Below are 13,183 nucleotides of genomic sequence, written 5' to 3'. Positions count from 1 at the left end.
ATCTTTCGATTCTTTTCCCTAGCAATTCTTAAGGCATCTTCAAAAGTGTTTGGAAATTTTCTCTTTACCTTCTCCCTTAGCAAGGGGTACAAACCTGAGATTAATCGATCCTTTTGGAGGCAATTGGGAGCTCGCTCACCAGGGTTTAGTGAGTCTGACCATTGCCCCCAAAGTTTCAGAAAACCTTCCTCATAGGTTGCATAACCATGAGGGTCAACTTGATGAAGGGCCAGAAGCCGTTGTCATAGTTCTTCTACCGAATTGGCTCGTTGAAATCTTCGTAGGAAATCCGCCTTCAATCCCTCCCAATCAGCTCTTTGGGTTGGATCTAGAGCCTGGAACCATACCCTAGCTTCTTCTTTGAGCACCAAAGGAAAAGCTCTCAATTTCAATGCTTCATCATCCCTCCCAGAGACAAGGAAAGCCATCTCCAAGTTATCCAAAAAATCCCCAGCATTTTCCCCACTACGCCCAAAAAAATTAGGGAAATCCATCATAAAATGGGTTGCCTTCCTCTCAATACATCACAAAGATGAAAACGTCTAGGCCCAAATCATATCTTATTAAGGGTAGTATAAATGGATTGATAAATGAATTAATCTCAACTAGACGACGAGGGCCTAGTAAGTTCCTTATGATGGTTTGGAAACTAAGCTTTGTGCTAGCTATTATATGCACAGTTTGTCTAGCAAGAGGTTGGAAAGGTCCATATAAATCCCTATGATTCATGAAGTATGCTTAAAGCAAGATGAAGATGTGAACATCAAAAGATACATTATACTCCAAAATAGGAAATATTATAGGGTCAGGGGACAAAAATATCTCTCTCAACCTCTTAGCTCCAAAATAGAAGACCAATCTTTGTTGGAAAAAAATCTTTCTATCAATGCGCACATTCACCCTAATATTATGAACTGATTGAAAGTTGTAGAAAATGGGATTATTCATTGGTGCATTAAATACAAACTTCCATGAAGCACTTCATTGAAGTTCAGCTCTCTTGGATCCCACCATTTGAGAGATGCGAAGAATTTGCTCACCAGTGATTAGCCTAGCTTTGGTGTGACCATCTTCAGCTTTGTAGAGTTCATAGGGTTCAATGGATACCCTCTCAACCACCTTGAGCCTTCTTGCTAGTAGTAGTTGGAGTGCATCACCATATGTATCCTCTTGCCAATACTGCACACCATTGATGTGTAGCTCCCCCTCCAAAAACTTGTTAATACCCGAGTTTGAGAGTGCTTTCACCACCTGAAGTCGAGGCTTCAAAGGAAGTGTCTTCACACTAGCCATGAAGCACTCAACACAATTCTTTGACCTAGGGACTTGATGACTACAAGATTTTCCTTGAAGCAAAGAAGGGTGTATGTAGTTAACTCTCTTTACCCGCATACGTGCCGTTTGTCGATAAAGACGCTTCTTTTCTCGAGCTTCTTGGGAAGACCATAGTGGAAGTCTTGGAGAATTTGATGGACCTTCCTTCATAAGATTGGCAGAGCGCTTCTTGAGAACTCCTCAGTGGGGGCACCAATTTATGACGAAGGAAATTTGGAATGGCGGCCTCTACACCAAAACAAACTCCATTGCGCCACAAGGGAAATGAGATGATGGCACCACCTAGTCTTGGAAGCATGGACTAGGACCGCTACACAAAGAGAGAGAGAGAGAGAGAGAGAGAGAGAGAGAGAGAGAGAGAGAGAGAGAGAGAGAGAGAGAGCTATCACTATGAATAAAGCATTAACCTTAGTGTGTGTACAAGGAATGGATAACTTCAAGCACTCCCAACACAAATAGCATGTAGATTACTAAACCACAACTCAAGAATTAGCGTAATTAACGTAAGTAAGAGGAGGGGAGGTTACTAGCATAAAACAATTTGCACTCTAGAATGTGCAAGAATAGAGTGAATGAATGAGCTTTATGGGCTCATGATGAGTGATACAAAGACTCAATGGGGCTGAGGGAGACTTAAAATTACAAAGGGGGGGGGCTCTTTATATAGGAAAGAGAGTGATTAGGAGTGAGGTTAAGATCCAAGTGCAATTTGTACAAATGAAGCTTGATTAGGGACATTCAACCAATGAAGAAGCTCCTTCCAAGTGATTTGTTGACCAATTTGCAACTAATTGGCTCCATCATCACTTGTGTTGTCTTCACTCCTTCCTCCATAGCTTGAGTCCAAGAGCTTCCTTATTTTAAAATGTAAAGAATCTACATAAAATCAATACATATCTAGTAATAATAGAAAGCGGTTGAATGAGAACTTATGAATTACAACAAGATTAAGCATGAGTTGAGAGGTGATTAGAAGAGGAATTTGTGATGGTTTTTTCAGCTTGAGAGAGAGGAGGAAGGAGGGAGGGTGAGAAGACTAATGGCTTATTTTTAGAGAAGGACTCAATGTGGAAAAGGAAGGGTGTGTGTGTATAGTAGAGGGGGTGGTCTCCACCACAGTTGAAAAATTGGCGTCCGCCATTTTGGCCATATCTCCTAGATAGTAGATGCAAAAATTGTAAAAAAAAATATGGTCAGAATCTCTAGCTTATCAGCTACAACTTTGGTGAAGACAAATTTTCTTGCATCAGAGTGGAAGTATTTTTTAGAAATCCAGAAAAATAAGGTGTCTGTTTCGTTCCTTTACCAAGTCTTCCACCTGGGTCCCATCTGTTTGAATCATTATATGGCTCCAAAGCCATGATGATATGAGCCACTCATGACCCTTGAATCATGGGTGCATGGCTCCACAACCACATCATATCTTTTCTTTTCACATTTACATATTTTCCCTTCCCTTTACCACTAGGTTCTCCCTTTCACCTCCGGTGAACTAGTCAAGGAAAAATTCCCATCAAATCATTTTTTGAATTTTTCCAAGAGGTTGTTCTCACTCTTTCTTTTATTGTAAACCTCTAGAAGCAAGAAAAACCAACAAAATATAGTAAAAAAAAATTTGTGATAGGCTCGGATCAACGCCACTAGATGCCATCTAACACATCTGCTTACCTCATGTCGTCGACCAGCGGATAGCTTCCTCGAGAAGTTTTACGCGCTACCAACTCCTCATTATTATAGAAAAAACACACTGGTACTGGTGATAGTGAAAATCGTTGCACTATGTACACCTTGTCCTACCTGTACACACGTGGGCCCCACGTAACCACCTAGCTATGGAAAATGGGCAATCCTTTATTTGATGCACCATGCATGTGTATGTCCATATGCGCAATCCCTTGCTCCAAAAAACTCCTGACAGCGTCATGAAGTACTTAAGACTTTGGTGATCCGTTCACAGAATGAAAGGAGTCCCCAATAAATAGTGCTTCCATGAAGCCATGTAGAACTGCAAGGAGTTCCTTTTCATAAATGCCTAGAGCTTGCTCAACAGCGTCAAGCCTTCGACTTTCATAGCCTATAGCGTGCCCTTCTTGAAGCAAAACAGCTCCAAGGCAATCACCACAAGCATCACATTGGACCTCAAATGGTTTTGAGAGATCCGGTAGTGTAAGCACAGGTTGAGAGATAAGATTTTCGAAAGCATTTTTCCCATTAGCAGACCATGTATACCTAACTCTTTCTCTTGTTAGGTCATGTAATGGTCCCGCAATTTGTGAAAACTTTTCTATGAAGCGTCCATAGTATGCACACATACCTATAAATCTTCTTAGTTCATGAAGATTCTTTGGTTTAGGCCATCCTTTTATTACCTCTAGCTTTGATGGATAAATTTGGATGCCATCTTGAGAGATAATGTGACATAAATATTGAATCTCTTGCAAGAAAAATTCACTTTTCTTTCGATTAACATAAAGTTTATTCTCTCTTAAAACTTGAAATATTACCTGGAGGTGTTGCTTGTGTTCGTCTAATGAATTAGAGTAGATGATAATATCATCAAAGAACACTCCAGTGAAGGTTCGATGAGGCCTGAACAGCTTCTCCATCAAGCGGTTCAATGTGGCTTGTGCATTAGTCAAGCCAAAAGGCATGACAATGTATTCGTAAAGACCAAATGTGGTGCGAAATGCGGTCTTTACAATGTCTTGATCAACTATCCTTATTTGATGATAGCCATTTTTTAGGTCAATCCTACTGAAGTAGGTCAATCCTTGTAGCTTATCAAATAGGTCTTCTACCCGTGGAACGGGAAACCTATTCTTGATAGTGATCCTATTTAGTGCTCTATAGTTGACACACATACGATATGTGTCGTCTTTCTTTTGCACTAATAGCACAGGTGAGCAAAATGGAGATGAGCTAGGCCTAACCATGCCCTTCTCAACTAACTCATGCACTTGCTACATAATCTCCTCTTGCTGAGCTTGAGAAACTCTATAAGGAGGTTTGTTAGGCAGTGAACTTCCTGGAAGAAGTTCAATTGCATGGTCATCATTACCTGGTTTAGGAGGTAGCTCACAAGGGATGTCGTCAATAAAAACATCTTGAAACCCCTTGAGAAAATTGGATAACTCTTTTGGTTGCTTTTATTTTCTTTTGCTAAAGCATTAGGTTCATTTTGAGAATCTTTAACAAAAATCATGTACATGGAAATAGAGCTCTTTATTGACTTGTTGAACGCTGGTGTATGTACAATGGGGGTAGTGTTACCCATTTCCTTAGCATCTATATACATGTCTTTTTACCTAAACTTAAAGGAGATTCTCCTTTTAGGAAATTTAACATTGGCAGCCAGGCGGTCAAACCATGGTACCCCTAGTATCACATCCTCATGCTTGAGAGGAGAGATAAAGAGGTCCTCTTTGCCCACATAGCCTTGGACATGAAGCCTCAATTTCCTGATTAAGGGATTTCAACCAAGGATCTTGGAGGATCTTGGCAGTTGTTCTTTTGGGGACAAGCGCGGTACGCATGCCCTTGTTCGCCGCACTTGAAACACCGGTTATCCTTGCGATAACTCTCAAGATCTTCAGGAGAGAGTTTGTTTTTACCTTTGTAAACTCCCTTCTCTTTAGCTTTGTTGGTGTTTCCCTTAGGAGACTTTTGGACATTGTCCTTCCCCTTAGGCTCGTTAGAACCCTTGTTTTCCGTGGGCTTATTATTTCTTTTAGCCCCCATTTGGAAATTGATTCGAGAGGCCACCACAGTATGGTGTATTACCACCGATATGGTACGTGGCCTTTGAGAGTTGACATACTCCGCCATTTCTTCGGTTAAGCCCGCACAAAATTGTTGCTTTTGCTCTCCAAAATCCAACTTTTTGAGGACAGTGGCTTTGAGTTGTAAGTCCCAAAACTTGTCTACATATTTGTGGATAGATTCATAGGGAGAGAGCTTTAAGGTTATCCACTCAGTGAGTACTTTTTCCTTGGCATCGGTGGCCAAAAACTGCTTCATAATGGAAGCTCTTAAAGCTTTCCATGTTCATGGAGCTTTACCGTTGGCTCGTAGGCTAGACCACCATTGCGTGGCGGACTTTCGAAAGTGCATAGCTACATGGCGTAGCTTAGAGGACTCCGTGAAGCCCTCATATCCATACGCCGCATCGAACTGTTGGATAAAGGCCAAGACTTTGTCTATAGCACCAAAGGTATCATCATAGGAAGGGAAACAGATGCTCTTCCCTCCCTCTTTGAATTTCTTCAACTTGGACGACCCCTTCCATGCAGCATAGGATTTCCTATGGCCTCTTCTTTTTTATGGTTCAAAGGTTGCACCATCACTTTCTTCAGAAGGTGAAGAATTTGAAGAAGGTGGAGAAGAGGGTGACCTCTTTCTCGCCTTTTTCTTGTCTTGATCTTCGTCGTCTTCACCATCACTTTCATAAGAGCAAGAGGATGAAGAAGATGGAGAAGATGGAGAAGAGGGTGTCCTCTTTCTCGCATTTTTCTTCTCTTGCTTTTTATCATCCCTCTTTGAATTATGATTTGGAGAAGGGTGCGATGGTCTTCCCTGCTTTGGTGGTGATGGAGAGCATTTAGCCCGCCGTCTTCATGGAGCCATCTCTGCCGAGGTGGTGGGAGACTCACTTATTTTTCGTTCCTTCAGTGGAGGCTCTTGAGTTCTCCTTTGGGAAGGAGATGCATCATCAAGAAGTAAATTCTTGACCCCTTCATATGGATTCTCTTCTTCTTCCCGAATCGGAGACAGACCTCTTTTGGAAGTCGCACAAGGAGGCTTCCTAGGTGTTCTCTTATCATGGTGATGAGCTTGGATAATCCCGTGAGCACAGAGCAACTATTGCACTTCACTTTGGAGAGATGGATTGCCCATGGCTAGTTGAAGCCTAGAAACAAGATAGTTAACAAGCATCGGAGCATCATTAGTAGCTTGCTCATTAGCAAAATCAAATTTATCAACATTAATTTCACTCTCTTTCCTATTGTCAACCATTCTAACAACTTTTAGGTGTACTTTGACACTTCAATCCCTAGTTTCTACTCCTCTTTACCCCTTTAGAAAAAGCACTCAAGCTACTATACCCGTGGCTCGAATACCATTAATTGCAAGGAATAGAAGAGAGGGTCTTTCAACACCAAAACAGCACCAGCTCCTGTCAAGCTTCTAATAGCTCAATAGTGGTTAAGCCATAGGACTCCACTATTAAGACCATAGCTCTCGACGGTGATGCCCTGTTAACTGCACGAAGGCAGGTGCACTGCAAGGCTGAAAAATCCCTATTCTACTTACTCACAGGCAATTAATAATACCAACCATTTATAGCTAGCTTGAGGACCTCCCTTCTTGAGAAGCAATAAAAGAGAAACCTTGTGCTGTGATACCAATGTAATATTTAATGGCCTAAGAACTTGTGTGTAGCGGAAATTAGCATGAACATAGTGGGCATTTCATTAGAATAGATTCCTAATCGGAATTACAAGAGTGCTTGGGTGGAGAGAGGAACAAAAGGCATAACACCTAGTTAGATAGCATGAACAATACTTTCAAAAGAGAGAGAAGTTAAGCTATTGACAATAGTTGAGGACCGGATTTGCATGGAGCCGGTCCCCCCTCCAAAAGGCTTTGTATTATGGTTTCTCCAATCAAGAGAGACATTGTACAATACAATTATTTGTGTTCCTTCAAGACTAGCTAGTGCAATGAATATGAAAGCTTCATGCACTAAGCAAAATCCTTAGCAATCACAACATCAATTATCCCCGGTCTCAGACCCAAGATCTCACACACCTTCGAAAATGGTGAGAGCTAGCAGGGTATGATAGTAGATTGAGAGGAAGGAGTATCTTACGAGAAAGATGTACATCTCCTCACATAATCACTCATATTAGCTTAGCTTAGCTTAGTAATTAGCATGCTAGAGGAGATGAGCATGCATTGAAGCTTGGCTCTTGGTTGGATTTACATCCACATGCCAAGAGTGTGTCGGTGTAGGCTTCTATCTCACAAGCTTGGAGTAGGTGATGAGCTCTCCATTAAAGCTTGGAAAGAGAAAGTCTTTTTCTTGCTTCTCACATAGACTGTGTCAGAGTGTGTGTGTGTGTGTGTGATAATGCCTTGCAAAAATCAGCCTCCTCTCTCTCTTGGGCGAGCCCTCTTGCTATTTGCTCTTGCTTTACCCTCATTGGACCTCCATAGGCCTAGCCAATGGTAATTAAGCAGTATAAGTAATAGCCTACTGACATGTGTCCCCCTTTCCCCTTTTGTGAGAGATTTAAATAATTTAATAATTCAATTAAACTCTCATTGGACCCCTTTGCCTCCTGGCCAATACGAATCAGGCAAGCCATTGGGCTGCTGAATGCTCATTGGACCCCTTGGGAGACTGTCCAATAGTCTTCTAGAGGACTTAATTCTCATTGGCTCTTTTATTAAGTGTTTTTAAATTAATTAAACTAGATTTACTCTAGCCTATCTCATCGGTCCACCTCCAAGGCCATCCAATAGGAATTGGGTACACCATGTGGGCATCTGGGCTAGGGAGTTGACATGTGGCCCTCATTCCCTTTGTGTAAAGGGAGCTTGTTTGTGTGTGTGTGTGGCTTTCTCTCTCATCCCCTACAAGAAAGGCTCGCCCCCTCATAAGTAGGGATTGCAAAAGACTTTTTTGTACACACACAAAGCATCCAATTGCCCTAAGGTTGACCTTTGGAGACAACCTTTTAATTTTGGAACCTTAGCATTTTGGAAGTCTTAATGGGCTGAACCTTAGGGTCGTTTTAGCCCATTGTTGCACATGGCTCTTTTGCAGATGCCCCCCCCATTGGATCCCTATTTTCTCTCCTTTGGATCCGTACTGTGTCCGGTCTGCTAGCTTAACCAATATTCTAGCTTTTTCTCCCCTGGCACTTCCCCATATTAAATGATCAGTTTAACATGAGAAAATCATTTAGGAGAATTAGATATTGATTATTATGACATTAATGGTATGATAGAAGTGATCAAAACTCTCTTTTTATGACATTCTCATCCATGTAGTAACCATTTCCTCAAAAACCAACATGAAACACTAGGGATGCACACTTGAAGATGATGGTAAGTACTACTTATAGGTAGCTTCACCAATGCGTTTGGTATCCTTAAATGGACCACAACAATTTAGAGATAATTTTGGAATTGGAATCATCTTTAGAGTTTCAAAATATTTTGGTACTCGTAGAAGGACTTGAAGCGCTTTTGGAAATGAATCACATAGTCATGTATGTCTTTATGAAGATGTAGCCAATAGAATTGTCGATGTATGAGTGCATATGTTTTTCATATTATTTGATGAAAAAAACTAGGACTATCATGACACTTATAAAGGATATGGTGCTTGATGTCATCATCCATTGGTACATAAACTCTCCCCTTGTGGAACTGAAGTAACCCGTATCAATGGGAAAATCTTGCCATCTTTTAAGTTCATCACCAGTATAAGTGGAACTTTGTGTAGATTCATCATGGACACTAGCTTGAGTATTGGTAAGATCTCATTTCATAACATGAATTCACACCTTGGAGTAAGATTGACCATGTTCGCACTTGCCCTTAAGAGATTGCACAAAGTCACTTTGAACTTTGAATTTCTATAAATGCAAGAGTATTTACCTCTAGCATGCAACCTAAAGCATTATCTACAACATTGTAATGACCTTTATGGTCCTTAGCTTGTAGTCATACTCTTGAAGGATTTCAGTCCACCTTGCGTTACGTTCCTTTAAATATTTTTGTAGTGTGACCCATTCATGCTTTCATGATTGAAAGTAATCTCGAGCTTAGCACAATACACATAATTTTGCCATTGCTTGAGGGCATGAAGACTTTCATAAAGCTCTTGCTCATAAGTAGAGTAATTTTGATGAGAAAAATTTAACTTCTTACTTTCAAAAGGAATAGGCCATCCTTGTTGGATCATTGCACTTAATTATGGATCTGTTGCTAGCATCTGTTATGTTTTGGAAGGATCAACAATAGCTAAAATGGGAGTCATAGTTAACGCTACTTTAAGCCTATCAAAAGTACAGTGTTTCTTGTCACCCCAATTAAAGGCCTTGACTTGATTTTTTAAATGATCTATCATAGTTGGAATAGCAATCTTAGCATAGTCTTTAATGAAATTACAATAATATCCTACTATACCTAGAAAAATGTGAAGTTATTATAAATCTGCTAGACAAGGCCATGTAAAATCCATTTGAAGACCAACATAATAAATTGCAAGTCCCAAGTAATTGAATTCAATCTTAAGGAAACCACACTTGGTAAACTTGGCATAAACCTTATGCTCTCGTAGTAGATCAAACACCAACTTGAGGTGTTTTACGCACTATTCTTTAATAGCATTGTAGACTAAGATATCATCAGAGAAAACAATGACAAATTTTCTTGCATATGGTCTTATCATGTCATCCATTTTTGTCATGAAGGTGGTAGGCGAGCTAGTTAAAAGGCACGACTAAAAGGCCATAATGGCCAAATCTTGTACAAAAGACAGTCTTTGAAATATTTTCTAGTTATGTGCATACTTGATGTTAGTCAAAGTGTAAATATATCTTAGAGAACCACTTAGCTCCCTTAACACTAGTTTGGTACCAAAATAGGACACTTAAGTGTCCTTTTTAAGGTTTTCTTTTAGAAATCTTACACCTTTTCCAGAAACCATTCTACTAATTCCTTTTGAGCGACTCTTATACCATATATAAGTCATTTTTAAAAAAAATATCCAAAGAATTAACCATTTTTAGGAACCTAATAAAGAATTTTAAAGTAATTAATGTGTACAAAAGAACAACCTTACATCACTAGAAATAAGAATTACACTTCCAAAAAAATCTATTGGACATGAAAAAAATATTATAGGCCCAAGTATTACAAGCAAATAAGTGACACATGATTGCTCTCATCCACTTGAAAAATCATCTTCACAACCAAATAATTCAATATTGTTGTCCCTATTCAACAAAACAACAACTCTAAATACGTACAAAATACATGCGCAATGCACACATTACAAAACTAACAAGAAACAAACATTCTTGAAACCAATATAATGGAAATATCCGCTTTCACATACACAAAAAACTTGAGATTTTCAACAAGAAGTGTACCCTCCCACTATATAAAATTTCCTTGAATAAAACTTGCAAGAATAGCATACAGGGTATTGAAGATTCTTGGGACCAATGTAATGCTACAAGGATATCCACATAGATAAAAACTTGGGTTTTTAACAAACATTTTAGCAAAATGACTTCATGAATCTCATGCTATCACTTCACCATTTCCACTGAAGCATCATCATCTCATAAACTTGCCATAGAGCTTCAAACTGTCATAGGGCGATTTTAGGATCTCACAACTTTCCATGCATGTATACCAACTCGATCATAGCCCACATAGTACTTATAGAAACATAGCTCTACACATAAAATGTTTTTACATTTTGCACATGCATACGCAGTTCTTGTTGGCTTTGATCCAGCAATGAAGAGATAATTTTGGAATTGGAATCATCTTTAGAGTTTCAAAATATTTTTGTACTCGTAGAAAGACTTGAAGCACTTTTGGCAATGAATCACATAATCATGTATGTCTTTATGCAGATGTGGCCAGTAGAAGTGCATAGGTCTTTTATATTGTTTGGTGACAAAATCTAGGTTTATCATGACAATACTTATAAAGGATACGGTGCTTGATGTCATCATCCACTGGTACATATACTCTCCCCTTGTGGAGTAAGTAACCCGTATCAATGGAAAAAAAATTCCATAGCTTAAGTTCATCACCATTATATACAACCAAATAAGTGACACATGATTGCTCTCATCCACTTGAAAAATCACCTTCACAATCAAATAATTTAATCTTGTTGCTCCTATTCAACAACACAGCAACTAAATACGTATGAAATACATGCACAATGTGCACATTACAAAACTAGCATGTAGGGAAACAAACATTCTTGAAACAAATATAATGGACATATACTCTACCACATAGACAAAAAACTTGAGCATTTCAACAAGAAGTGTAGCCTCCCACTATATAAAATCTCCTTGAATAAAACTTGTAAGAATAGCATACAGGGTATTGAACATTCTTGGGACCAATGTAATGCTACAACAATATCCACATAGAAAAAACTTGGGTTTTTAACAAACATTTCAGCAAAATCACTTCATAAATCTCATGCTATCACTTCACCATTTCCACTAAAGCATCATCGCCTCATAAACTTTCCATAGAGCTTCGAACTACCATAGGGCTATTTTAGGATCTCACAACTTGTCTGCATGTATACCAACTCGATCATAGCCCTCCAATGCATAGTACTGATAGAAACATGGCTCCATGCATAATTGTATCTTGCATTTTTCACATCCATACACAGTTCTTGTTGGCTTTGACCAACTATTGTCTTTCCCTCATGCAAAAACTGCTTTCTTTTGTTAGCGCATACGAATCAAAACTTACTTGTGTTTGAGCTAATCTTCATCAAAATGTGTCCATGCGCTCACACACAAAACCTCTCTTGGGCGTTGAAAGACAAAATGATTATCCACTAGTTGCTCGCAATCTCACCATAAACCAAAAACAATTGGTACCTTTCTTGCAAGAATTTCCATATAATACATACATTCACAAATACAAAATCTAAAATGCCCCAAAATAATGCACGCCATCATTTCCAGTAATGGGTACTTGTCTCTAAGCTGTATCCAGAATCCAACACCATACTATCAAAGACATTTCAACCTGGTTTGCATTTATTATACATGATAAAAATCTCAAGGAATGTAACGTTGACTCTTCGATCACATCCATCTTGTCTTCCTTTCCTTGCATCATATCCATAACGTGAAACACCTCTTTCACAATGATCAATCTACAGTAATCGTGACTCTAGAAAATTCTTCTTGTTTTTCATATATGTACATGTATCTTCATAGCCCCCAGCCATCAAGTGCAGCAATAGCTCACTGATGTAAACCATCGATTAAAAAAAACCATGATGACCTCTTTGCTTCAAGTCTGCAACAAGTATAGACACAACATGGCATGACAACTTAGGACATGGAAACTTGTCATAAATACAAAAAGATTAATTGTAACTAGTATTTGAGTCACATAAGGCATTTTATCACTACTCTTCCAAGATGGAAATCTTACATTTGACGAATCACCCTCATCATCGGAATCCACAAGACAGGTCCTTTTTCCTCCAAATATTCATACTCTTCTTCCTCACCCACAAATGCATGTTCATCTCTATAATCATCACCACCTTACATAACATCCACAAGTCGACCCTTCTTTACAGCATGCTTTTGTGAAGTGCCCCACTTCTTGAGAACTTCTTCCCCATCTTGTGAGCATGACTTATCTCATCATGAACAATAGCATTTTCCTCCTTACATTTATCTTCAAAACTCCAACATCACAATGTCTTACAAGACTCTCATCACCAGAAAACCCAACACCTACTTTGGCATGAAATCTAGTACCAAACGTAGAGGCATTCAAATTAGTTGCATCCACATGGATACCAAAACATTCTTTTGCATGTATTTCCCTTGCTCGGCCTCTACCCTTAATCTTATTCTTAGGAGGTCAACCTCTCGTAGCAATTTCAAAGGCCACACTAGGCACTCCAACAAGAGGCATGCTTGCAATAGAAGCAATTGGAGACACACCCAAAACATCCATAACCATAGATTTCTCATGTATATCCACAACATTAGAGTTCAATGCATCATGCATAGTATCCATCACATGCATCATAGGAGCA

The 13,183-nt window shown here is 39.3% G+C and overlaps 1 pseudogene; it reads right to left on the bottom strand.

Moving 5' to 3' along the window:
- The window catches only part of LOC147454432 (uncharacterized), a 30,180-nt pseudogene extending 17,073 nt beyond the window's left edge, over nucleotides 1–13,107 (bottom strand).
- Nucleotides 13,108–13,183: the final 76 nt, after the last annotated feature.

Source organism: Adiantum capillus-veneris, chromosome 7, assembly GCF_014529385.1.
Source record: "Adiantum capillus-veneris isolate H3 chromosome 7, ASM1452938v2, whole genome shotgun sequence".
Taxonomy (NCBI): Eukaryota; Viridiplantae; Streptophyta; class Polypodiopsida; order Polypodiales; family Pteridaceae; genus Adiantum; species Adiantum capillus-veneris.
Note: the sequence above shows the minus strand (reverse complement) of the source record. Positions and strands in the feature narration are given on the sequence as shown.